This window comes from Macrotis lagotis, chromosome 2 (assembly GCF_037893015.1).
Source record: "Macrotis lagotis isolate mMagLag1 chromosome 2, bilby.v1.9.chrom.fasta, whole genome shotgun sequence".
Lineage (NCBI taxonomy): Eukaryota > Metazoa > Chordata > Mammalia > Peramelemorphia > Peramelidae > Macrotis > Macrotis lagotis.
In genome coordinates, this window is record NC_133659.1 from 179,252,262 (window position 1) to 179,274,078 (window position 21,817).

General features: G+C 34.2%; 1 pseudogene; it reads right to left on the minus strand.

Annotated features, from left to right (window-relative positions):
* Window positions 1-7,713: 7,713 nt before the first annotated feature.
* Window positions 7,714-21,817, minus strand: part of LOC141512029 (peroxiredoxin-6-like) — a 91,875-nt pseudogene continuing 77,771 nt past the window's right edge.

Below are 21,817 nucleotides of genomic sequence, written 5' to 3' on the forward strand. Positions count from 1 at the left end.
GTTTATTTAGAGGCTTCATTTAAAGTTAGGTAGGTAGAAGAGTTCCCAGAGCATACTATCCTTGTGCTGACTACATTTAAATATTAAAAATAGAATTTGAATTGAGGTATTTCTGAGGAAAAGCCTAGGACTTTATTAATTATATTTTGCTGCTTCCATGTGTCCTGCATCTGCTTCAAAGATTTGAATAATCTCCTTTCTCTTTTCTTTCAAGAATCAAGAAAACATTCCTTTCCTTCAAGACTCATATTTTTGAATCATCTCCCACCAGACCTTTCTCACTGCCTTTTGAATATTTCCTTTGGTTTATCATTGGTCTAACCTATGTTGCAACAAAGTTTGAAATAATTGATCAAGTCACATATATATTTTAGACAGTATGAATGCTTGAACAACCCATTTGCCAGTCTAGTGCTTTCAAGGAGGGCATGTCAGGTAAACAACCATGGTACAAAGAGTTTCTTTCATGTCAAGATTAATTATATTTAAAAATAATCAAATATCTATTTGCTGTCTTTTTGTCTCCTTTATAGTCTCAATTCCTTTACTGACTTCATTTGTGAAGAAAATATTCAAAAATGACATACTAAAGATCTTCAATATTAATGTTTTGGTATTAGGAGCCTGAATTTAAGCATGTAATACTAAAATCTTTGTACTAATGCAGATATACAGGACTGTTTTCAGGTGTATGGAGACAATGTTTGTTGTTATTGAAATGTCCTTTTCTAAATAGAAATATGATTTTAAAATAATTTGAATTTGATGGACCTATTTGAAGTGTACTGACTTGTCTATGAAGATGTTGAATAATTAATTTCACCTTTTTCATAAGTAATATGATTAAAAAGGCCAAACAATATAGAGATGAAATGACTATCTAAATTTGGAATATTATTTAAACTATAAAATGTTACAGTTCTGTGCAGCAAATGACACCATTAACTGAGGCTCAGAAGTGAAGTCTAAGGCTCTGAAGGGTAAAGGTGGGAAATTACAATAATGGTCAGAAAACAAACATGGTTTCAAAATAAACAATAATAGATATCATAAGACAGCAAGTAAACAACCTGATGAAAATAGCCTGTAGTCTGAAAAATGGAGTGGAGTTAAATGAAACCAATAATTCCATGATCCAACAAGAAATATTAAAACAAAGTTAAAAGATTAAAATATTAGATGATTAAGTGGGATACTTCTGTCAAAAACAAGTGACATGGAAAATATAAGAATCATTGGCACCTGCTCCAAAAACCAAACAAACTGCACTCTAGTACAAAATTTAAAAAAATGCCTGCCAAGGTCTATTAAAACTAAAGAGCAAAGTGAAGATAGAAATAATGCAATCATAATATCATGAACGAAATTTCAAATTGTACAAGACAGAAATGACTTAGCCAAAAATCTAGAAATTTTAACTCAATAACAAAGTAATTCTGTAAACAGGAAGAAAGATATCAAAGACCAAGAAAATAAAATTTCAAATCATTTAGTAGTATTTTCTATGAAGGAAAACAAATCTTATAATATTGTATGAAAATGTTACAAGCAAAAAAGACTCACAACCGTGAATAACATCCTATGGAGCTGAACTGATTTGGAGAAAATATCTTTAGTACAATAGAAAACGTTCAAGGAATTCCCTTAAAAAACTATAGATGGGCAAAATCTTTGAAAACAAAGAGAGAGAGAGAGAGAGAGAGAGAGAGAGAGAGAGAGAGAGAGAGAGAGAGACAAAGACAGAGAAAGGCAGAGAGACAGAGAGAGCCACAGAGAGACACAGAGACACACAGAGAGACAGAGATACAGAGAGAGACATACAGAGAGAGGAAGAAGACAAAGATGATAAAGACAAAGAAGAAACATAAAAAGAAATAACTACATTTGAGTAGTTTGAAAGTTCTTAGCAATGATCAAATACTCATATTCTGATAGGGAGAAAAAAAAGACAATTTTCCATACAAAAACTTACACTTTTTTTGTTTAAAAGGATACAGAAAAAGGAGGGTAAAAGTAATAAGCTAAGGAAGATAGAATTGTGAGAGGAACTTGATATTTTCATACATGGAAACTTTAATCTATTGTTTTCTCTCATTCAGCTGAGAGATATCCCTCTTCCTATTAATTTCTACATCCATGTTTACATATTTTTTGGTTTATGCATTAGCTATAATCTAATAGAGTCAAATATCTAGCAACTGTTAAACTTCATGTTGACACTACCTTCATGGTGACTATGGACTATGACAGTTTCCAAAACAATTCATTTTATGTTCTTACTCTTAAATGAAAACTCAGGAATGACAACAAATTGAAATATCTCTTGTTTCTTTCAGCATATGTTTGGCTCATCTTGCTGGTATACTTTTGATTCAGCTCCTCCCTAATGGTCTCTCTGGGATATTGGTACCTTATAATTTCCAAGTATGTTAATGAAAACAGAGCCAGTCTGGAGAGAGACTGAACTAATTTCCATTGAAGGTAGTGATGGTATGACTGCTCAACAGCAGATGGGAGTTTGTCTAAAGGAGCAATGATCAATGCACAACCAAGCTTAAAACTTTTATGGTCACACTTAGCTGTTATTGTGCACCCTCATAGCTGTCTCCTGTTGCTGATTTCCTCCCACCAGAAAAACCACAGCTTTCTCTTTGTCAGTTTTGTTGAGTCTTTTTTTTCTCACTGCCAACATTCTGATTACCCAAATCCTATTAATTGAATGGTTCAACTAATTCCATGTACCTAAATACTATTTCTACTGAAGTTTCCCATTATCATTTTCATTCCATTCCTGAGGCAAGAGAACTTTATTCCATAGCCATGAACCCTGAATAATCAGAGACCTCACCAAAGATTTGTCCAAGTTCTGTTGAAAACTTGGACAGCTTTATGGGGACCATGTAATATATTTGAAGCTATTTCTGGTTTTGATATGGCCTCTTTTTTACAAATTGCTCCCCTGTTGACCATTCCTGTTTCCCAACTGTATCTTCTGACCCAGACAAAGGAAAAAATATCCTTTTTTTTTGACTCACAATATCTTTTATCCTTCTCCAAATTATCTCTACAGTTGTCTTATTGAAGTTTAATTCATCAATTGAACAGAAAAGCACTAATTGTTCACTCTGTGCAAGGCAGTGCACTAGGAACTGAGGGGGGAAAAGTAAAATATTATTATTCATTTCCCATAGGAGTCTAAGGTGGCACAGAGGGTAGAGCACTAGCCTTGGAGTCAGGAGGAGTCAGAAGCTTGAATCCAGTCTCAAACACTTGATTTTTCTCACAGTATGATCTGGGGTAAGTCATTTAACCCTGATTGCCTCGCATCCAGGACCATTTCCAGTCATCTTGGCTCATATTTGGCATATTTGGTCACTGGACCCAGATGGCTCTGGAGGAGAAAGTGAGGCTGGTGACTTAGTGCAACACCCCTTCACTCAAAATTCTTGTGCTGATCATGGCATCACCTCCGAGATGTCTTGGACTTCTTCAAAATATGAAGAACAACATTAGAACTGTTTTCTTGTTGATAAGGAAATATACCTAGTTCTTGATTAGGAAAACTAATGAATCTCCTGAAATAGTCACATTATTTAAATTTGCATAGCAGATTTCCATTAGGCTAGAACCAGTTACCATACTTTACAAAATTATAGCTTCAAATAGTGTGGATCTGGATGAATTTGACTATTTCAATGGGTTCCTTATTTGAATTAATTGAACCATAAGTTGTTTTTGTTTTCTTTATGAATTATTTTGTGTTGAGGATCAATCAGCATCAGAATTAGCATCAGCATCAGCATCTTTTTCCACCTTTTTTTACCCAATAGCCAGAATAACATTGAACTATGATTAAAAGGAGTACATTATTTTATCAATTTTGCAATAGCTGTGTGACTATGAGTAAATTACTTGCCTTCCTTGAAATTTACCTTCCACCCCCATAAAATAAGACTGATGGATGGGATAACCTTGAAGGTCCATCACTAGTTGTAATCTCCTCGGTTTCTAGGATGTTATTTGGGGAAGGGGAATAAGTAGTAGAATTATGTTTCAAGATTAAAGTGGGAAGGATTTGGGTTGCTCCTTTTCTCCCTAAGAGTCAAAGATATAAGTGGAGGAACAACTAACGTTTATTGTAAGAATATTGTGAAGGAAACTGGGTATGAAAGGGATCAGGGGAGTTAGGATTAGACTAATTACCAATTCTATAAGCCTCTTCCAAATTTACACAATTCAAAATATAACAGGAAAGCCACAAAATAAAGAACTCCCAAAGTTCCTAAAACAGATAACCATGTAATATATTTTGAATTCTAATGTAAAGTGATTTCACATTTCTACAAGGGGTCCTTGCAAAATTTTATAGTTAAAGAATATATTGAAGATATGGTGTCAAAACCCCCCAATGAATATGAAAAGAATAATCAGAATTAGAAGACTTAGGAAGCTCTCTACAAAATGCCAAGCAAATTCTATGGTAAAAATGTAAACTTATACCTCCAGTGTCTTATTAAGTAAGTATCAATAAAATGTAATCTTAATAAATGATCTATGCATTTGCTCAGGATGGAATCATTTCAAACTACTCAGAAATCACCCTTAGGTTCATGGAATTAGCAAATGGCTAGAAATGTATACCAAGCAAAATATCTTCTGATGGTATCTTTATTGTATACATAATTTAGAATGGGATTAATTTTCAAGTACTCTTCCTTTTCAAGGCATACATTTATCCAAAAACATAATTTACACAGCAGCTAGATGGCACAGTGAATGGAAGACTAGACCTAATCAGAAAGATCTGAGATCAAGTAAGGCCACAGATGCTTCTTAGCTATATGACCCTGAGAAAGTCATTTAACTTCCATCTACCTGAATTTTCTCAGTTCTAAAATGACTATTAAATAATAGCACCAAACTTAAAACATTGCTATGGGCATCAAATGAGATAATATTTGTAAAATATTTCTCACAGTATCTGATACATATTAAGTAATATTTAGCAAATACTTGTTTCTTTCTCTTTTCCCCTTTCTTCTAGTAAGCAATTTGTTATTGATACTCTACACTAGTTTCTACATATCCATTCTACACTTCTCTATTACCTGCTATTTTTCTAGTTCATTGGAACATTACTTGTTGTTCCATCTTTACAGTCAATTCTGACTCCTTGTGATTCCATTTGGGGTTTTTTTGGCAAAGTTGTTGGAAAGTTTTTGACATTTCCTTCTCCAAAGTCTAGTACTTATGCTCCTATATTCTATAGTCCAGCCAAACACGGCTTCTCTCAGTTTCTCACAAACAAGACCCCAGTTTACCATCACTGTGCCTTTTCATTGGCCATCACTCATAGCTGGAATAAACTCTCCTTTCACCTTCAACTCCTCTTATGAAGTCAATTATAGTATATAATATAAAGAGATACTCTAAATCTACTTTTTACTAAAACATAGTAATTTGTTGCAATTTAATTTCCTGAACACTGGATTCTGTATTTGTTGCTTCTGGGTCTTGGTTATCTAGCTAGCTCCAGTATTCTGCTTTTTCTTTTTTGTTCAAAACAAAATAATTTGAACTCTACTACTACTACAAGATGAGATCTGGTAACATGATAACCTTTTGGTTTCTTTTGTTCAATTCCTTTATTTCTCTTGATATTGTGGATACTTTATTCCTCCTAATAAATTTGATTATCATTTTACCTGAATCTACATAGTGATAATTTGCAATTAAATTGATATTACACTAAACTATGAATCAATTTAGAAGACAGAGTCATTTTTATATTAAAGTTAGAAAGAACTAACCATAAATGCATTGGTATACTTCATGATACTTCAATTGTGTTAGTGCAATTTCCATAAAGACATATGTACCTGTGTATTTATATATGTATATATATATAATTGCTATACTATTACTGGTTAATAATATATTTGTATTGAAAGTAAAGGAAATATTAAGTATATTATGTGCTGGAACAACATGATAAACCTAAGAAGCATAGAAGTAACCAAAGGTACCTCGCACAATTATTAAAATACTTTTACTTTCTCTTTATAGTTTTAATATAAATAAATTCTATAGTTCATGAAGTCATGTTTTTAAATCTGGCAATTTGATTATGTTAAATAGGCTTTTAATATGATTAATGGTATAACTATTTTCCTAAGATTCAACTATCTGTTTATGGCTTTTATGAGTCCAACTTGATCACAATGACATTTTCTGAATATATTTATTGTAATATACATGGAAGGAATATATTTTAAACAAATCAATATTATCAAATTAACTTGGTTTATAGTCTCTTTCCCCTTTCCTTACTATATCTCTCCCTATTTTGGCTATCAGGTTCATATTTTTCTTTTTAGAAAGTTTGATGGAATTTCTACCTTCTTAATGAGTTTTGTTTTTTGATTTTTTTCAGTACAGTTGATGTATACACTTCAAATATTTTCTAAAATTGACTTCTAAATCTTTTGGGACAGAGTTCTTCCACATTATTCTTCTTTGTTAGGTAATTTATGCCTTGCTTAATGGCTTTTGTCTGAGAAGACAGGGTTTTTTTAAATCTCTAGTTCTTGTCTAGTTTTCAAAACAAATTTAATTTGGGAATTTAACATTTTTTTAAATTTATCTAGTTCCTCTTGAGTTTTGAAGGTTTTTGTTTTCTGCCATATATATGCATATATATGGATATATATATATATATGGTTATGTTCATTGTGAATTAATCTTATGCATTTTTATTTGGATAAATTTACTTCCATATTTCTTTTCTAAAATAATATAGCTAATGGTTTCTGAATTTTATTAATCTGGGGAAGGAGAAAGCAAAAAACAAAACAAACAAAAAAAACCCCTTGATTTTGTTTATCATTTCATTGTCTTTTTGTCTTGAATTTTATCTATTTCTGCTTGGTAGCTACTAAATTTTTTTTCTAATTTCAAAAAGCTTTTATTTGTATCTCCCCTAAAGGCAAAATATCGGAAAACTGTCCCATGCAGACATTTTGTTGTAAAGAAATAGACACTCCATCCCTTCCTTTCCCTCTAGCATATATGTGTCCATCTTATTATGAATATTTAAGAGAAATTTTCCAAGTCCAGATACATGACTTGTTTAAAAAGATACCCATATTTATGGCCCTCCACCATTCCATATATTACTAGTAACTTCTCTGTAGGTTCAAGCAACACAGTAACATAATTAAAAATCTTTTGTTCTATCTAACAAAAATAGTTTAAGGTTGTATTCTGCTCCCTGTTATCTGCTGGAAAGATAAGAATCTGCAAGTTTTCCCCAACTTGGTTAGAACATTCAATATTTAAGGGGGGGGAACCTATCTGAAACACCAAAATTATTACTAGTTTTGATCATCAAATTAGGGAAGTGGAGCTTAAAACTTGACATATTGAATGGTCTCCTCAAGTGGATAATTAAAAATAAGAGATGATTTATCTTTTAGGCCAATTAAAGACGACCATGATCCTAGATCCTTTCTAATTGACTGATGATGGAAATTGCAACAGATCTCACAAGGATTTAATTCCCAAACAGTACTATCCCAGTGATAGCCAGGGAGTTCAATGACCCAAGTGAAATTCTGGTAAAAGCACAGGAAGGCATCACAGGTGACTTTTAGTGTCATTTTCATTAAACAATTATTAGAATTATTAGAAGAGCTTAATGACTTCTGACTTTCATCAGCCCAAGATAGTGAGATCAATTACTATAGGAAGAAATGATTAGCAGGCTGGCTTCCCTTCTGGTGAAGATCTTCAAGGGAGTCTTAGCAAGACCACAGAATGATCTTGCTGGAGTTTGAAAGGGGCCATTTGTTGAAGATACCTTCAGGAAACAGTTTTTTGGCCTCTTCTTGGAAATAGTTGCAATAACCATGACATTGTCTCCACATTTCCAGTGATCAGGAATTGGAGGGAATTTACTACTCTGAGGATCTAGTAGTTCTAGATCTGTTAGTAGTTGCTGTGTAAAGATTAGATAGTTTCAGTTTCTTTTGGGGGCCAAAAATAAATACTGCACTACTCATACATGCCCTACCCATTCTGATCACCTGGGTTTAACATGCCCTTCTTGATGGCAAGGTTCCATTTGTGATCATCAATGATAAGAAGACAGTTTCTCTGTGGACTCATTTCCATTGCATGCATTTATAAACTTACAGCAGATAAGATGATCTTGGACTGAGTCAATAGAAAGTGCAATCACCCTAACATTCCATTTGGGAAATTCCAGGATCAGCTTTACACTGAAGTAACATCCTGAGGGTGAGAGAAAAGAATGTCCCATGAGTCTCCAAGGAAGTAGCAGAAATGGATGTGGTCAATTTTGGTGTCTGCCTTGAAGTTGAGGGCCTTGTTTCAAACGTATAGACCTCCAAGAATGGTGTTGGAGGCAATGTGAAGAATAGGAGAAGGAGCAGGTTGAGAAGCAAGATAACCTGCAGGGTGTGGGCACTAGTTCATTCTCTTAGTTTTCGAGATTTCTTCTTTTGTGTTTGTTTTGAGTTTGTTAATCTGTTCATTTCTAAGATTTTTTAAATTGAATGCTCACTTCATTAATGCTCTCATTTATTTTGATTTTATTATTTTATGTTTTCAGAAATATAATTTGTCCCCTGGGAAATGCTTTAGTTATAGCCATTTCTAATACCTACATCAGAAATGCTCTTAATATGGAAATTATTGTTGTATAAAAATGTGAAAATAAACATATAGATTACAAGATTGGATGTTTTTCCATCACCATTTTTCAGGTATAGTACTGAAGTTCATGACTGTTCATTCATTAACTCCCCCCAACCCCACTAGCACTTGGTATCTTCCTTTCTTCAGACATTTTAGGAAGCAATCTTTTGACAACTTTACAATTAGGTTACCTTGTTCAAGGGCCTGTTCTATTCTTGTTCTATGCTAATAATTCTCACCATTTTTGTTTTCCTTAGTGTCAGGGGGAGCTAGGTGGTGCAGTGGATAGAGCATTGGACTAGTGTTCAGGAGGATGGGAGTTAGAATACAGCCCCAGTCACTTGACTCTAATTAGCTGTGTGACCTTGGGCAAATCACTTAACCATGATTGGCTCACATCCAAGGCCATCTCCACACACTCATTGATGGAGAAAGTTTGTTATAGAAATTTTTGCCACATGAACAAAAGATGGTGAAACAAGGTACCCCTCTACCTCCTGTAGGTAAAATCCCCTATCACTCCCTCCTCACTTTAAATAACTCAGTTAGTGAAAGAAGCAGTCTATTCTCCCAGGGCTATTGGTATGATCCATGGCCACAGCAATCAAAGATAGCGGTGCTCCATCAGAAGGGCATAGTTGAGGCATTCATTGCTGATAGGAATGCAGATAGTCATTGGTGTTGGTTGGTTGGTTGAAAGTCCAAGCTATATTCTTCCAATATAGTGGCAGAACTACCTAAGTTTTTGGTAATGGGATGTTGGCTTATTGTCTATTCAAGGACAATACTGGGCCCCATTTGCAATGGCTATTGACCTCCTTTAGGTTTCAGGGTTAAACAAAAAAAACAAAGCAAACAGACAAAATTGTCTTTCCCTCTATCCCTGGACCTACCCTATTAGATCATACTTGTGCAGAATTTTAATGATTGAACTCTATCCCCAAATATCCCCTGGTCACTTCAATTTTCCTCATTCACCTATAGAAGGCATTAAATGCAAAGTAAAGAATATTGGATTTAAACTCAAAGAATCTAAGTTTAAATTCTGAATCTTCTCTTACAACAAGGGTAAACTTGAAAAAGTCAGCTAATCTCCACTGGTTTCATGTTCACTGACTGTTTTAGGTTTCGATGGAATAGACGACTTTTAAGTCCCTTTCAGTATCCACTGTTCAATATTGGCAGATGTCCCTTCTGCTACCTAAACATGAGCAGCAAGATCCCATTAACTTTATTTTTGTTGACTTTGGTTTGAATTTTGTCTTAAGCATGTGTAAAGTAGACTTATATGTGAGAGTGTTATTTTAAAATATTAAATAATTTGGAGCATTCTTTCATGTAATAGTCTATAGCAGTTGTGTTGAGCCCTGCAGTCTGTGGACTGCATGTTGCCCTCAATGCCCATTCATGTGGCAATATTATACTTGATTATTGTACACATTGTAAATATGGGTTACATTGTAGTTATAACTAAATATTGATTTGTGGCCCTTGGCAAATTTTGGGGGGGCAATGCCTCCTAGAAGAGCTAACAGGTTGAATATCCATAGTCTAGAAGAGTGTGGGTGGTATCATTCTTCTCTCTGTGTTTCAAAACCTCTGAAGTTGAGTATGTCACACAAAAGTGAGAAAATAATCTATCCTCCTACTTGAGACATTTTAAATATTAGGAGTGGTTTTAGGAGATTGAAAGAGTCATTTCATATTGAACTGTACAAGTCAACAAGCATTTATCAATCACTTATTATATTCAAGGCCCTGAGGATAAAACTGAAGATAAAAAGAAAGACAAATGCACTTCTATTCCTACCAGGATTAGATGGTTTATATCACTGGGACTTAACAAAGTCCTATTTGCTTTCCTGAAACTATAGGCCCCTGCCCCTATGAATCCTTTGGAAATTGTTGCTTTATGTCAATTCATTTCCCATCTCTATGAAACTATGTACCTTCTCTCTAAAAGGTTTTAAAAGATATAACTCTAGATAAATTAGGAAGTTCCTTTATATTTTTTTTCCAATTTCATGTAAAGGTTTTGAGTTTCACATTTTTTTTATCTCCCTCCCTTTCCTCTCCCCTCCCAAAGAAAGTGAGTAATCTGATATAGGTTATACAGTACAATCATGTTGAAGATATTTCCATATTTGTCATATTGTAAAAGAGAAATCAGAGCAAAAAGGGGAAAAAGCATGAGAAAAAAACAATTTTTTAAAAAAAGTGAAAATAGTATGTTTTGGTCTACATTCAGACTCCATAGTTCTTTCTCTGAATTGTTTTTTTTCATCACAAGACTTTTAGAATTTGTCTTTGTTCATTTTACCATTGAAAAGAATTAAATCTATCATAACTGATCATCACAAATGTTGATGTTAATGCTTAAATGTTCTGCTAAATGCAGATGTTTGTTAATGTGGAATACAACTTATCAGAAATTGAATCCCATGCACAGTCTTAACTGACTCTTGCCTTAGATGAGGTGTGACTTCAAAGATGCATGGATTTAGGGAAACACCAAACACCCCAGAGAAGAAGGGCCTGGAGAGTTTGACATTCTGAAGCTGCTGCCTGAGGGTTGAAGGAATCAGAAAGTGGACTTAAGAGGCTTCCAGAGGCAAAACAGTTGGTCTGCCTGAGGCTGACAGTAGACAGGAAAGAGATGAAGAAGCAGTAGACTGGAGTCATTTCCATCCAAGCATCAGACAAGAGGCTTGATTTGGAACCTGCTGGTTTTGAGCCTAGAGGTAAATTTGATTCAGTGTGGGAACATTATGAATCCAGAGAGGATTTATCTCTGAGCTACATATAAATAACAATAGTTCCTGAGTTTCCTGAAAACCAAGGTTGTGCTTGACCTATTGTTAACCTGAGATTTTCTGATGTAGGGACCTGGGAAGGAGGTTTTTAGATTTTTTTTTCCTTTTTCTTCTCAGAGACAGGTGAAACCAGACTGTTTAGTGGAAGCATGTTGGGGGGATGTTTTCAATACATCAATTCCTACACTCAGTTAAGAAAAAGGATCAAAAAAACAAAAAGAAAATCAGCACATTTGTACTCTTTTGGGTTTTTCTTTTTATTTTGTCATGCAAAATTCTCCAATTTCAGCTTTTATTTAATCCATTGTCCTACTGAGATATATTTTTGCAGGAATCACTTGAATGTCATTGGTGAGGTTGCACTTTTTCCAGTCAATTTCATAAGGAAGTGGGTGGAAAAAAATCTGTCATCTATTTCTTTGTAAATTTTATTTTCCCCTCTCTCCAATTGCAGAAAAATGTCTAAACCCACCAGTCACAGGTTGGAGGCATCAGTCTGGGGCCCAATTTTATTTTCACAAAATCTGCAGATGTAACTAGATGCTCATCCCTATGCCTCTGTTTTCCATTGAGTATTATGATCTCTAGGGAGTAATAAAGTGATGTTGAAAAGTCTGATGAACTGTGTGAATTCTCTTGCAAAAGAAATTGTATTGTGTTGTTTGGAAATCATACACTAATGCTCCAATATTCTGCTAATCTTAACATTCGTGAATTTGTCACTTGATGCCATAGAGGCATGCCTGTTTTTGGAAGCCATTCTGTTGTATGAGTAGTACTATTATGCAGTCTATGGAAATGGTGAATAGCTGTTCTCCACCAAGGATGCAGGCTAGATATTAAAAAACCCCAACAACTCAGTAATAATATCCTTTAGCATAGTAGTCAGTGGAGTGGCATCAAGGATACCTGAGTTAAAAGCATTCTGACATCAATAGTCAGCTAAGATATCTCAACTTTCCTCATATCACAAAATCAACAGTTGACAATTCTTGCCATTACTATCTCTGAAATGTTTTAATAATTACTTCCTTTTCCCTTCCCAACATCATTCTTCTAGAATAGTAAGGAATTTGCATTTTTGCACTAAATTACATAAATATGATCAAATTATTTGAAGTATTTTTTGCTTTTCTTTAAAAATTCACTTTACAAATGCATTGCAGTGCAATAAATATATAACCAGATCATATACATAACATGTGTGTACATATTACATATGCATAAACATGTATGTATATACACATCGATATAGAGAGATGTTCTAGGCAAATACACATACATGCATATATTGGGGGGATTATATATTTATATATAGGTATATAATATATATTCATTTATGCTTACATGTATATTCATACAGTTAAATATATATGTACATGCATGTGTATGGATATAGATATACATGTGAACATATTTGTGTAAACACATATATCACATAAATATGTATGTGTTCATGTATATGGGTGTGTGTCCGTGTCTGTGTCTATGTGTGTAGGCAAATGGATAGCTGCTCAATATTTGAATAGCATAAATCCAGATAAGAAGCCATTATAATTTGTGGAAGCTTGTTTATTTTTGTAATGGTTAAACAAACAAAGGATTCATTTTACTTCTTCATTACCACTACAATTGTTGAATCTATCTAATAATTTCAAGCAAAAATTTTACTAAACATTTAAACACTTAGAGCATGGCAGGTTTACTCATTTACTAAGAGTCTAGGACTCACTGCATGTTTTCTTAGTCCTATGACTTCCTGATATAGATTGCTTTCTTGTGTCTAGCTTGTTTTCCAGCTCTGGTTATGCCTGATAGGTCAAGGACCAGTAATGTCAAAAACTTTTCCCCATAATTTCCATTTTCTGCCCTAAATCACTGAATAGCATGACTGGGTATCACTGTCTACCCTGAGGTTATTGTTGTGAGTCAGTCTTATGTTTTCCATTAATCAGAACAGCGTTCTATTGTATAGCATGCCTTTGAGAGATAAAAATGCTATTGTAATCACTCATCACTTTTCTTCTTGTATATATGTGTATGTGTGTGTATGTGTGTGTGTGTTTTCCCTTTATTTCAAGGGCTGATGAGTTATTTCCCTTCATACATTTATACAATTTCCTTTTTATAATAGAATAATTATATTATCTTTTAAAATGCTACTACTGAGTTTCATCCTTAAAATATGTCAGCCAGTATGATAATCCTATCTGATATTTACATAAAACTTTCTTCAGCAACCAAGGACCCTAAATGTTATCTCTAACATCTTTTTCTAAAATAAAAAAAAAAGGTTGTGGCACAATGTTAGAGTTTGAAATTCAGTCACTTACAGATGGCCTTTCACCTCTTTTTGTATCCCTCCCACTTCTTAGCAAAGGCATGTTAACACACTAACAACTGTAAAGCAAGATGGAATATGTAAAACCTTATACAGAAGAGGCAAACAAAATTACATGAGGGTCAATACTTCTTACATGCCTCATGGACCCAGAACTCCACCAAAACACAATTGAACCATCAGTCAAAACTAAATATAATCAAATGCAAAGACACACTTTAATCAACTTTGGAATGACTGAGACCTGACACAGAGATTAAAAACTTGAGAGTTAAGTACTTCAAAATTGTCTCATGTCTTTATAACCACCAGGGGCCCAGAACACCATCCATCCTTTGAAGAAATTGTTAGTCAGGATGATGAATAATCACCAAGCATAATCACCAAGGCAGGCAAATGTTCCAGTGTTTCCCAGGAAAAAGTAAGTCAACCAGCATGACATCACAGAATGTCTGTGAAGGTGGTAGCAAAGAACTGGAAATTTCAGGGGAAATTAATTAGGGAATGTTTAAACAAGTTATGATATAAAATTATGATGAAAGACTGCTATACAATAAGAAATGATTGACTCAATAGTCTCAGATAATATATTAATAGACTTTCAGGAAAAAAAGAGTAAAATAAGCAGAACCAAAAGAATGTTTAATACAGAAGTAGTGATATTGTTTCAAAAAAACTAAATCATTCAAAGAATTGGAAATTGAGGAGATGCTCAATTAATGAATGATTGAACAATATTATGGTATGTGAATGTCATGAAGTACTATTGTTCTATAAGAAACCATGAATGGTTGGAATCTAGAGAAGCACAGAATTACATTAACTGATGATGAAAGAAGGGAGCAGAACAAAGAGAACACTGCAGAAACACATTAAAAATAACATTGTGGATTGATTGACTATAATGGATGTAGATACTCTCAGCAGTTCAGAGAACTAGGATAATCCTGGGAGATCTTATGGACAGTGCCATACATATCCAGACAAAACAAAACAAACAAAAAAAACCCCACAGAATCTGAATGAATACTACATTCATTTTTTAAAAATTTCTCTTGTGATTTTGCTTCCTATCCCATGGTTTTCTTTCTTTACCTTTAGTCCTAATTCCTCATATACAAAATTTCTAATATATAAGCATATTACACACAGATGCATATGTATATCACTCATAGATTGTTCACCACTGTGGGGAGGGGGGGAAGAAAATTATGTAGCTTTTAAATATACAAGGGGATGAATGTTGAAGAACTTTCATAACATGTAAAATCAAATATCAATAAAAAAGAACTAAGCCATTTTAACATCTGTAATTTATGCAGATTTGCTACAAAAGACCACCTTAACCCTCCTGGGCGGGGGGGATTGGAGAGATGAGAGAAGGAACAAAAAGAAAATAAAAAAAGTTTCAAGATATTTAAATAGCAAATTATACAAATAGTCCTGCAGTTTCATGTGCAACAATTTGTTTTTATTATAATATATCCTGAAAATACATGTTTGATTTCATAAATTCAAAACAAACAAAATAAAACTATTTTTTAAAATGAGATAGATGTGAGCAGAATCAGCAGTAATAGCTGACATTTATAGTGCTTGAAGGTTCACAAAAGGCTTTCCTCACATCAACCCTGTCAGTGCTCTTGTTTATAGATGTGGAAATTGAAGTACAGAGAGTTGATCTCTTTGCACCCAGGTCAAACTATTAAGAAGTGGCAGGATGGAATTTTGAATGGAAATCTTTTGTCTTTAAAGTACATTTTTCTTTTAGTTTTGATAATGCTAGTACTTGACTTGCTGGAGGAAGACTCTGGAAGTGGAGAGATCAATTAGAAGTATCCTATAGCAACAAGAGAAAGAAATAAGAAAGATGTACAATGGTTATATCATCTTACAGTTATCCTAATTCCTACTAATGTCTACTACAGTAATAGTCCCACTCAGCAGCTGCTTCTAATTTGAGTCTCCTGGGAAAGTATTTATCAAAACTCAATAAATCAATGACCTTATTTTAATCACAACTCTAAGTTATTAGAGCCTGAAAATATTCATATGAGCACTGAAAGTTATTGCTGAAATTTTAAAATAATATATATATATATATAGGGACACCAGCCCTGGGTCAGGAGGACCTGAGTTCAAATCTGGCCTCAGACACTTAAAAATTGCCTAGCTGTGTGACCTTTGGCAAGTCACTTAACCCTATTTACTTAAATAAATAAAATTAAATATATACCTACATTCAATTGTATTTATCTATGTACATGTACATATGCATACATATATACACATGCACACACATACACATACACATACCTATACATGTACACATACACGTACACCTACATGCACATGTACACATACACACACACACATAACTTTATTTTGTGGGGGCATCTGGTTCTCTAGATCTAGTCCCAGGACTGGACTGAGTTCAAATCCTTTCTCAAACATAGACTTAACCCTGTTTGCTTCAATTTCTTCATCTGTAAAATGAGTTGGAAAAGGAAATGACACACTTTTCTTGTATCCTTATTGAAGGAGAAATATCTATCTAGTTTATTAATATTAAGAAAATATTATTTGAGCCTACAGATTTCCTCAAATTGTCCAAAGTAACTCCATTATTAAACATTCAAAATAAGAATGACCTCAGACCTTTCTTCTCTCTTACCCAGATTGTTCAGTGTTGCCCCATCTCAGATGTAAATTTCCTCCAATTATCCAATGTAACTCCATTCAATTTTGAAAAGAGCAACCTCAGGAACTTCTGGGGCAAAACCAAGATGGTGGCATGAAGCTAGAATGCTCCTGGAATTTTCCCCTACATAACATTAAATGAAATCTTCACACAAATATTAAAGGTACAGATCCCACCAAAAAGAAAACAAGGACAATACAAGTTCTTAACTCTAAACATCTTGGAGTATCTTTAATGAAAGCCTGTCTTTTCAGAGGAAAAGAGGAAATAGAGCCCAACTAGGCAGGAATTCAACCGAGAAACTACTTGAAAAACTTGATAATCTCTCCATAACAGCAGTATACACGAAAAAACCCAAAACTCTTGTAAATCATCAGCATTTCTCTAGATGAACAACAAAGCCCAAGGATAAGAGATAGAAAGAGAAATTTAAAGTAACTCTAGACAACACTAAATATTTGGGAATCTACCCCCCCCCAGAACAAGCCCAGAAACATATGAACACCATTATAAAGTATTTCTCACACAAATAAAGTCAGAAAAATATCACCTATTAATGCTTATGTAGAGCTAATATAACTATTTTATTGATTGAGTGAAAAATAACTATTTTACAGAGTTAGGGAAAAAATTAAAAATTTATCTGGTATAACAAAAGGTCAAGAATATCAAGGGAACCAGTAAAAAAGCAATGCAAATGTAGGTGGTCTAGCTGTAGCAGTTCTAAAGCTATACTACAAAGCAGCAGTTATCAAAACTGCCTTTACTGTTAAAGAAATAGAGTAATTGACCAGTGGATTAGAATAGGTACAAAGGAACAGCAGTAAATGACTATACTAATACTAAAGACTCTACTAAGACATTAGCTTCTGCTTTAAGAGCTCAATATCAAACAAAAACTCCTGGGAAACCTAAAGAACAGTATGACAAAAACTAGGCATAGACCCACATCGCACATCATTTATCCAAATAAGAAGGATTTAGACATAAAATAGATCAACTATTAGACACATTGACCAGATAACTGATCAAGAACTACTATATGTTGAATCGATGAAAATGGGAGAAACTTAGGACCTAACAAGAAATGGACTATACTATAAATGGCAAAATGGATGGTTTTGACTCTATTAAATTTTTAAAAATTAAAATATTAAATTTTTTTGAAAGTTAATGCTGCCAAGGTTAGAAGGAAAATAAAAGGCTGAGAAACTGTTTTCACAGTTAGGGCTTCTGATAAAAGTCTCATTTCTAAAATATATAGAGAATTGATTCAAATTTATAAGGTTACAAGGCATTCCCTATTTGATAAATCATCAATGATATGAATAGGCAGTTTTCAAATGAATAAATTAAAGATAAATATATTCTTATGAAATATACTCCAAATTTTTATTGATTAGAGAAACACAAATTAGAGCAACCATGAGATCTTCTCTCATACCTATCAGATTGACTAAGATGATAAAAATTAAAAATGATCAATGTTGGAAAGATAGTGGGATGATTGGGACTTAATGTATTGTGGAGTTGTGAACTCCAATCATTCTGGAGAGCAATATGGAACTATATCCAAAGAGCAATGAAACTATGTAACCCTTTGACCTAAGCAATACCAATAGTAGCCTATATTCAGAAGAAATCATTAAGAAATGTTAGAGATCCCACAGGTTCCAAAATATTTTCCATATATATTTCCATAGCAGCTTTTTTTTGTAATGGCAAAGAATTGAAATTTGAGGGTATGGCTAAACAACGTGTGGTTTATAAATATTGTGGAATAATATTATTCTATAAGAAACCATGAATGGTCAAGATTCTAGAAAAACCTGGAAAGAATTTCATACATATTGCTGAGCAAAGGGAGCAGAACCTAGAGAACATTGTACATATTAACAATATTGAGTTGAATATTGAATAAAGCTCCTTTCAGCAGTTTTAGAGATCTAGGATAACCCTGAGATCATTTAAGAACAACCTCCTTGACTTCCCGCTAAGATGGCAAAGAGAAGACAGGCACACTGTTAAAGTCTCTTGATCTTCCTTCATTTATAATATGAAACAAGTCTACTAACAGAAATTCTATTTTTAAAACCCAGAAAGAAGAATCAAGGGAAGAACATTTATCTCAGGATTTGTTTTCTGAGATCATGGGTGAGTCTGGGCACAGAAGGTGGACTCTGCCAGGAATAAGGGACAAGTGAGAGCCTGGGAGACTGGATTAGTCTAGGATTAGCCTGAATAGTGGTGAAACAGGAATTTTGGAGCCTGAGGGCCTGAGAACTGGATTAGCTTGATCAGATGGGGAGCTAGAGCCTGGTTGGCCATGGGGTCACAGGCCAACTAGGGAGCAGAGGCATTAGATGTGACATTGACCATCTGGAGCTTGCCAGCAGGGCTGGAAGGAGAGTTCTAGTGAAAGAGAGCTGCAGACATCTATCCCTAGCCTCCTCTGATCAGGAGGAACTCAGAGTCCATTCCTTCATTTCAGTTGAAGCCTCTTCCCAGAAATACAACTACAAGCCACTTTCTGCCCTAGGCTAAGACCAAGCAGCAGAACCATCTCAACTGTGAATAGAAAGAGAGTGATTACCTCACCCCAGGGTATGGCTCACCATTGATTACAACTTGTTTTTTCTGACAAAGGACTCATTTCTAAAATATACAGAGTTCTGAGTCAAATTTTTTAAAAAACAACCTATTCCCCAATTGACAAATGGTCAAAGGATATGCATACGCAATTTACAGATGAGGAAATCAAAGCTATGCATAGTCATATGAAAAATTGCTCTAAATCATTGATTATTAGAGAAATGCAAATTAAAGCATCTCTGAGGTACGACTTCACACTTCTCAGCCTGGCCAATATGACCAGAAAGGATAATGATCAATGTTGGAGGGGATGTGGGAAATTTGGGATACCAATACATTGTTGGTGGAACTGTAAACTCATCTAACCTTTCTGGAGAGCAATTTGGAATCATGGCCAAAGGGCAACAACAATGTACATACCTTTTCATACAACAATTCCATTACTGGGTCTGTACTCTGAAGAAATGGTGAAAAGGGGTAAAAACATCACTTGTACAAAAATATTCATAGCAGCCCTGTTTGTGGTGGCAATGAATTGGAAATCAAGTAAATGTCCTTCAGTTGGGGAATACCTTAACAAACTGTGTTATATGTATGTGATGTAACACTATTATTGTATTAGAAACCAGGAAGGATGGGAATTCTGGGAAGCCTGGAGGGATTTGTATGAACTGATGCTGAGTGAGATGAGCAGAACGAGAAAAACATTCTACACCCTAACTGCAATATCAAGGTGATGATCAAACTTGCTGACTTGCTCATTCCATCAGTGCAACAATCAGGAACAATTTGGGGCTATCTGTGATGGAGAATACCATCTCTATCCAGAGAAAGAATTGTGGAGTTTGAACAAAGGCTAAGGGTTATTACCTTTTATTTAGGAAAAAAGAACTGATATCTTATTATGTAATTTTGGTATCTCTTATACTTTATTTTTCTTCCTTAAGGATATGATTTCTCTCTCATCACATTCAATTTAGATCAATGTATACCATGGAAATAATATAAAGACTGGTAAATTGCCTTCTGTGTGGGGTGGTGAAGGGCAGCAAAATTAGGGGAAAGATTGTAAAACTCAAAATAAATAAAATCTTAAAATTAAATAAAAGAACAACTTCACCTACATCCCGAGGGGAAAAAAAAGCAAAAAACAAACCAAAGAATCTGAATGAATACTATGTTTACTTTTTTAAAAAAATTCTTTTATGTTTTTCCTTACTATTCATTTGTTTTCTTTCTTTTACCTTAATCCCAATTTCTCATATTCAAAATGACTCATATGTAAACATGTTAAACACAAACATAACATACTACTGTTTACTGTTCACTGCTATTTGCTCTTTTCTGCTTAATACTTTTTCCTGCTGAATGGATAAAGGTGGGAAGGAAGGGTATTAGAAAATTGTGTAATTTATAAATATGTAAATGGATGAATATTTATCAACTTTCAAAACATATAATTAGAAAAATAAAACACCAATCTAAGAAAAAGACTAGCAACCTCAACCCATCCCTCCCTCTGATTCAGATTGCTCAGAATACACTCTTCTTAGATTTAAATTCCCTCCAAATTATCTAATGTAACTCCATTAAATGTCTAAGACAAGAGCAACCTCCATCCTTTCCTCTACCCCCTCCTCCAGCTTCCTGCCTTTCAGTCTTCCAAAGTGAGTACCTGAGCCCAGTCAAGTAAAGGGGTGGGTCCCCCTTTAATTCCTTCTGCTGACTCTTCCCTTTACAGGAAGTGGGTAAGACTATGAAAGTTTGGTCCACATTCCCTTTCAGGTCAGATTCAGTCTATTCAAGCCCAGTCATTTCTTATGGCTATTCCCCATCTCTCTTTCCATGAGGCACTCTTTCTTCAATCTTTGTTACTCAGCCTTTCTTTAACTGCTGTATCCCCAGGTGAACTTTAACTTGTAAACTGTTTTTACTTTGCAGACATGTAATGAACTTTGCAGGCTTGTGATTTAAAAAAAAATATTTTTTTCACTTCCAGGGTCAGTCATGAGGTCTTTACTAAGAACCCTTACCTTGAACTCTTTTTTTATGGTGGTACCACTCAAATTCCCCATTATTATTCTTGCCAACAAAACCCCCAAATTGAGTAATGAAGAAGCAGAAACAATTGAAAAGTAAATTCTTTATTTTATTTAGGTCTCTTTCATTTCCTCAATATCTCAGTATCACCTTCAACATAATTCTTCTTTACACCAAAGCAGTATTCTCCAATTCTTCATAACATGCCAATACTGTCTATGGAGTTTTGTTGGCAAAGATCCTGGAGTGACTTGCCATTTCTTTCTTCAACTCATTTTATAGATTGGAAAATTTAGGCAAACAGTATTGAGTGACTTGCCCTGGGTCTGGTATCACATTTGAACTCAGACCTTCTTGTCTCCAGACCTGGTATATTGGAAAAGTTGAACTTGAATGAAATAACTGACCAAAAATTTAGATGTTTGTTTCTATGATGATATTAGATATAATGGAATTTCCATGAAAGAATCTCTAATGATTCATCATCAGACTTTACTTCATAGTTGGGACATAGTTGATAGAATCATAGGATTAGAACTACATGCAAACTTTGAGATCATTTGCTATATCCCACTTGCTTTGCAGATAAATTGAAAGCCAGAGAAATTCTTT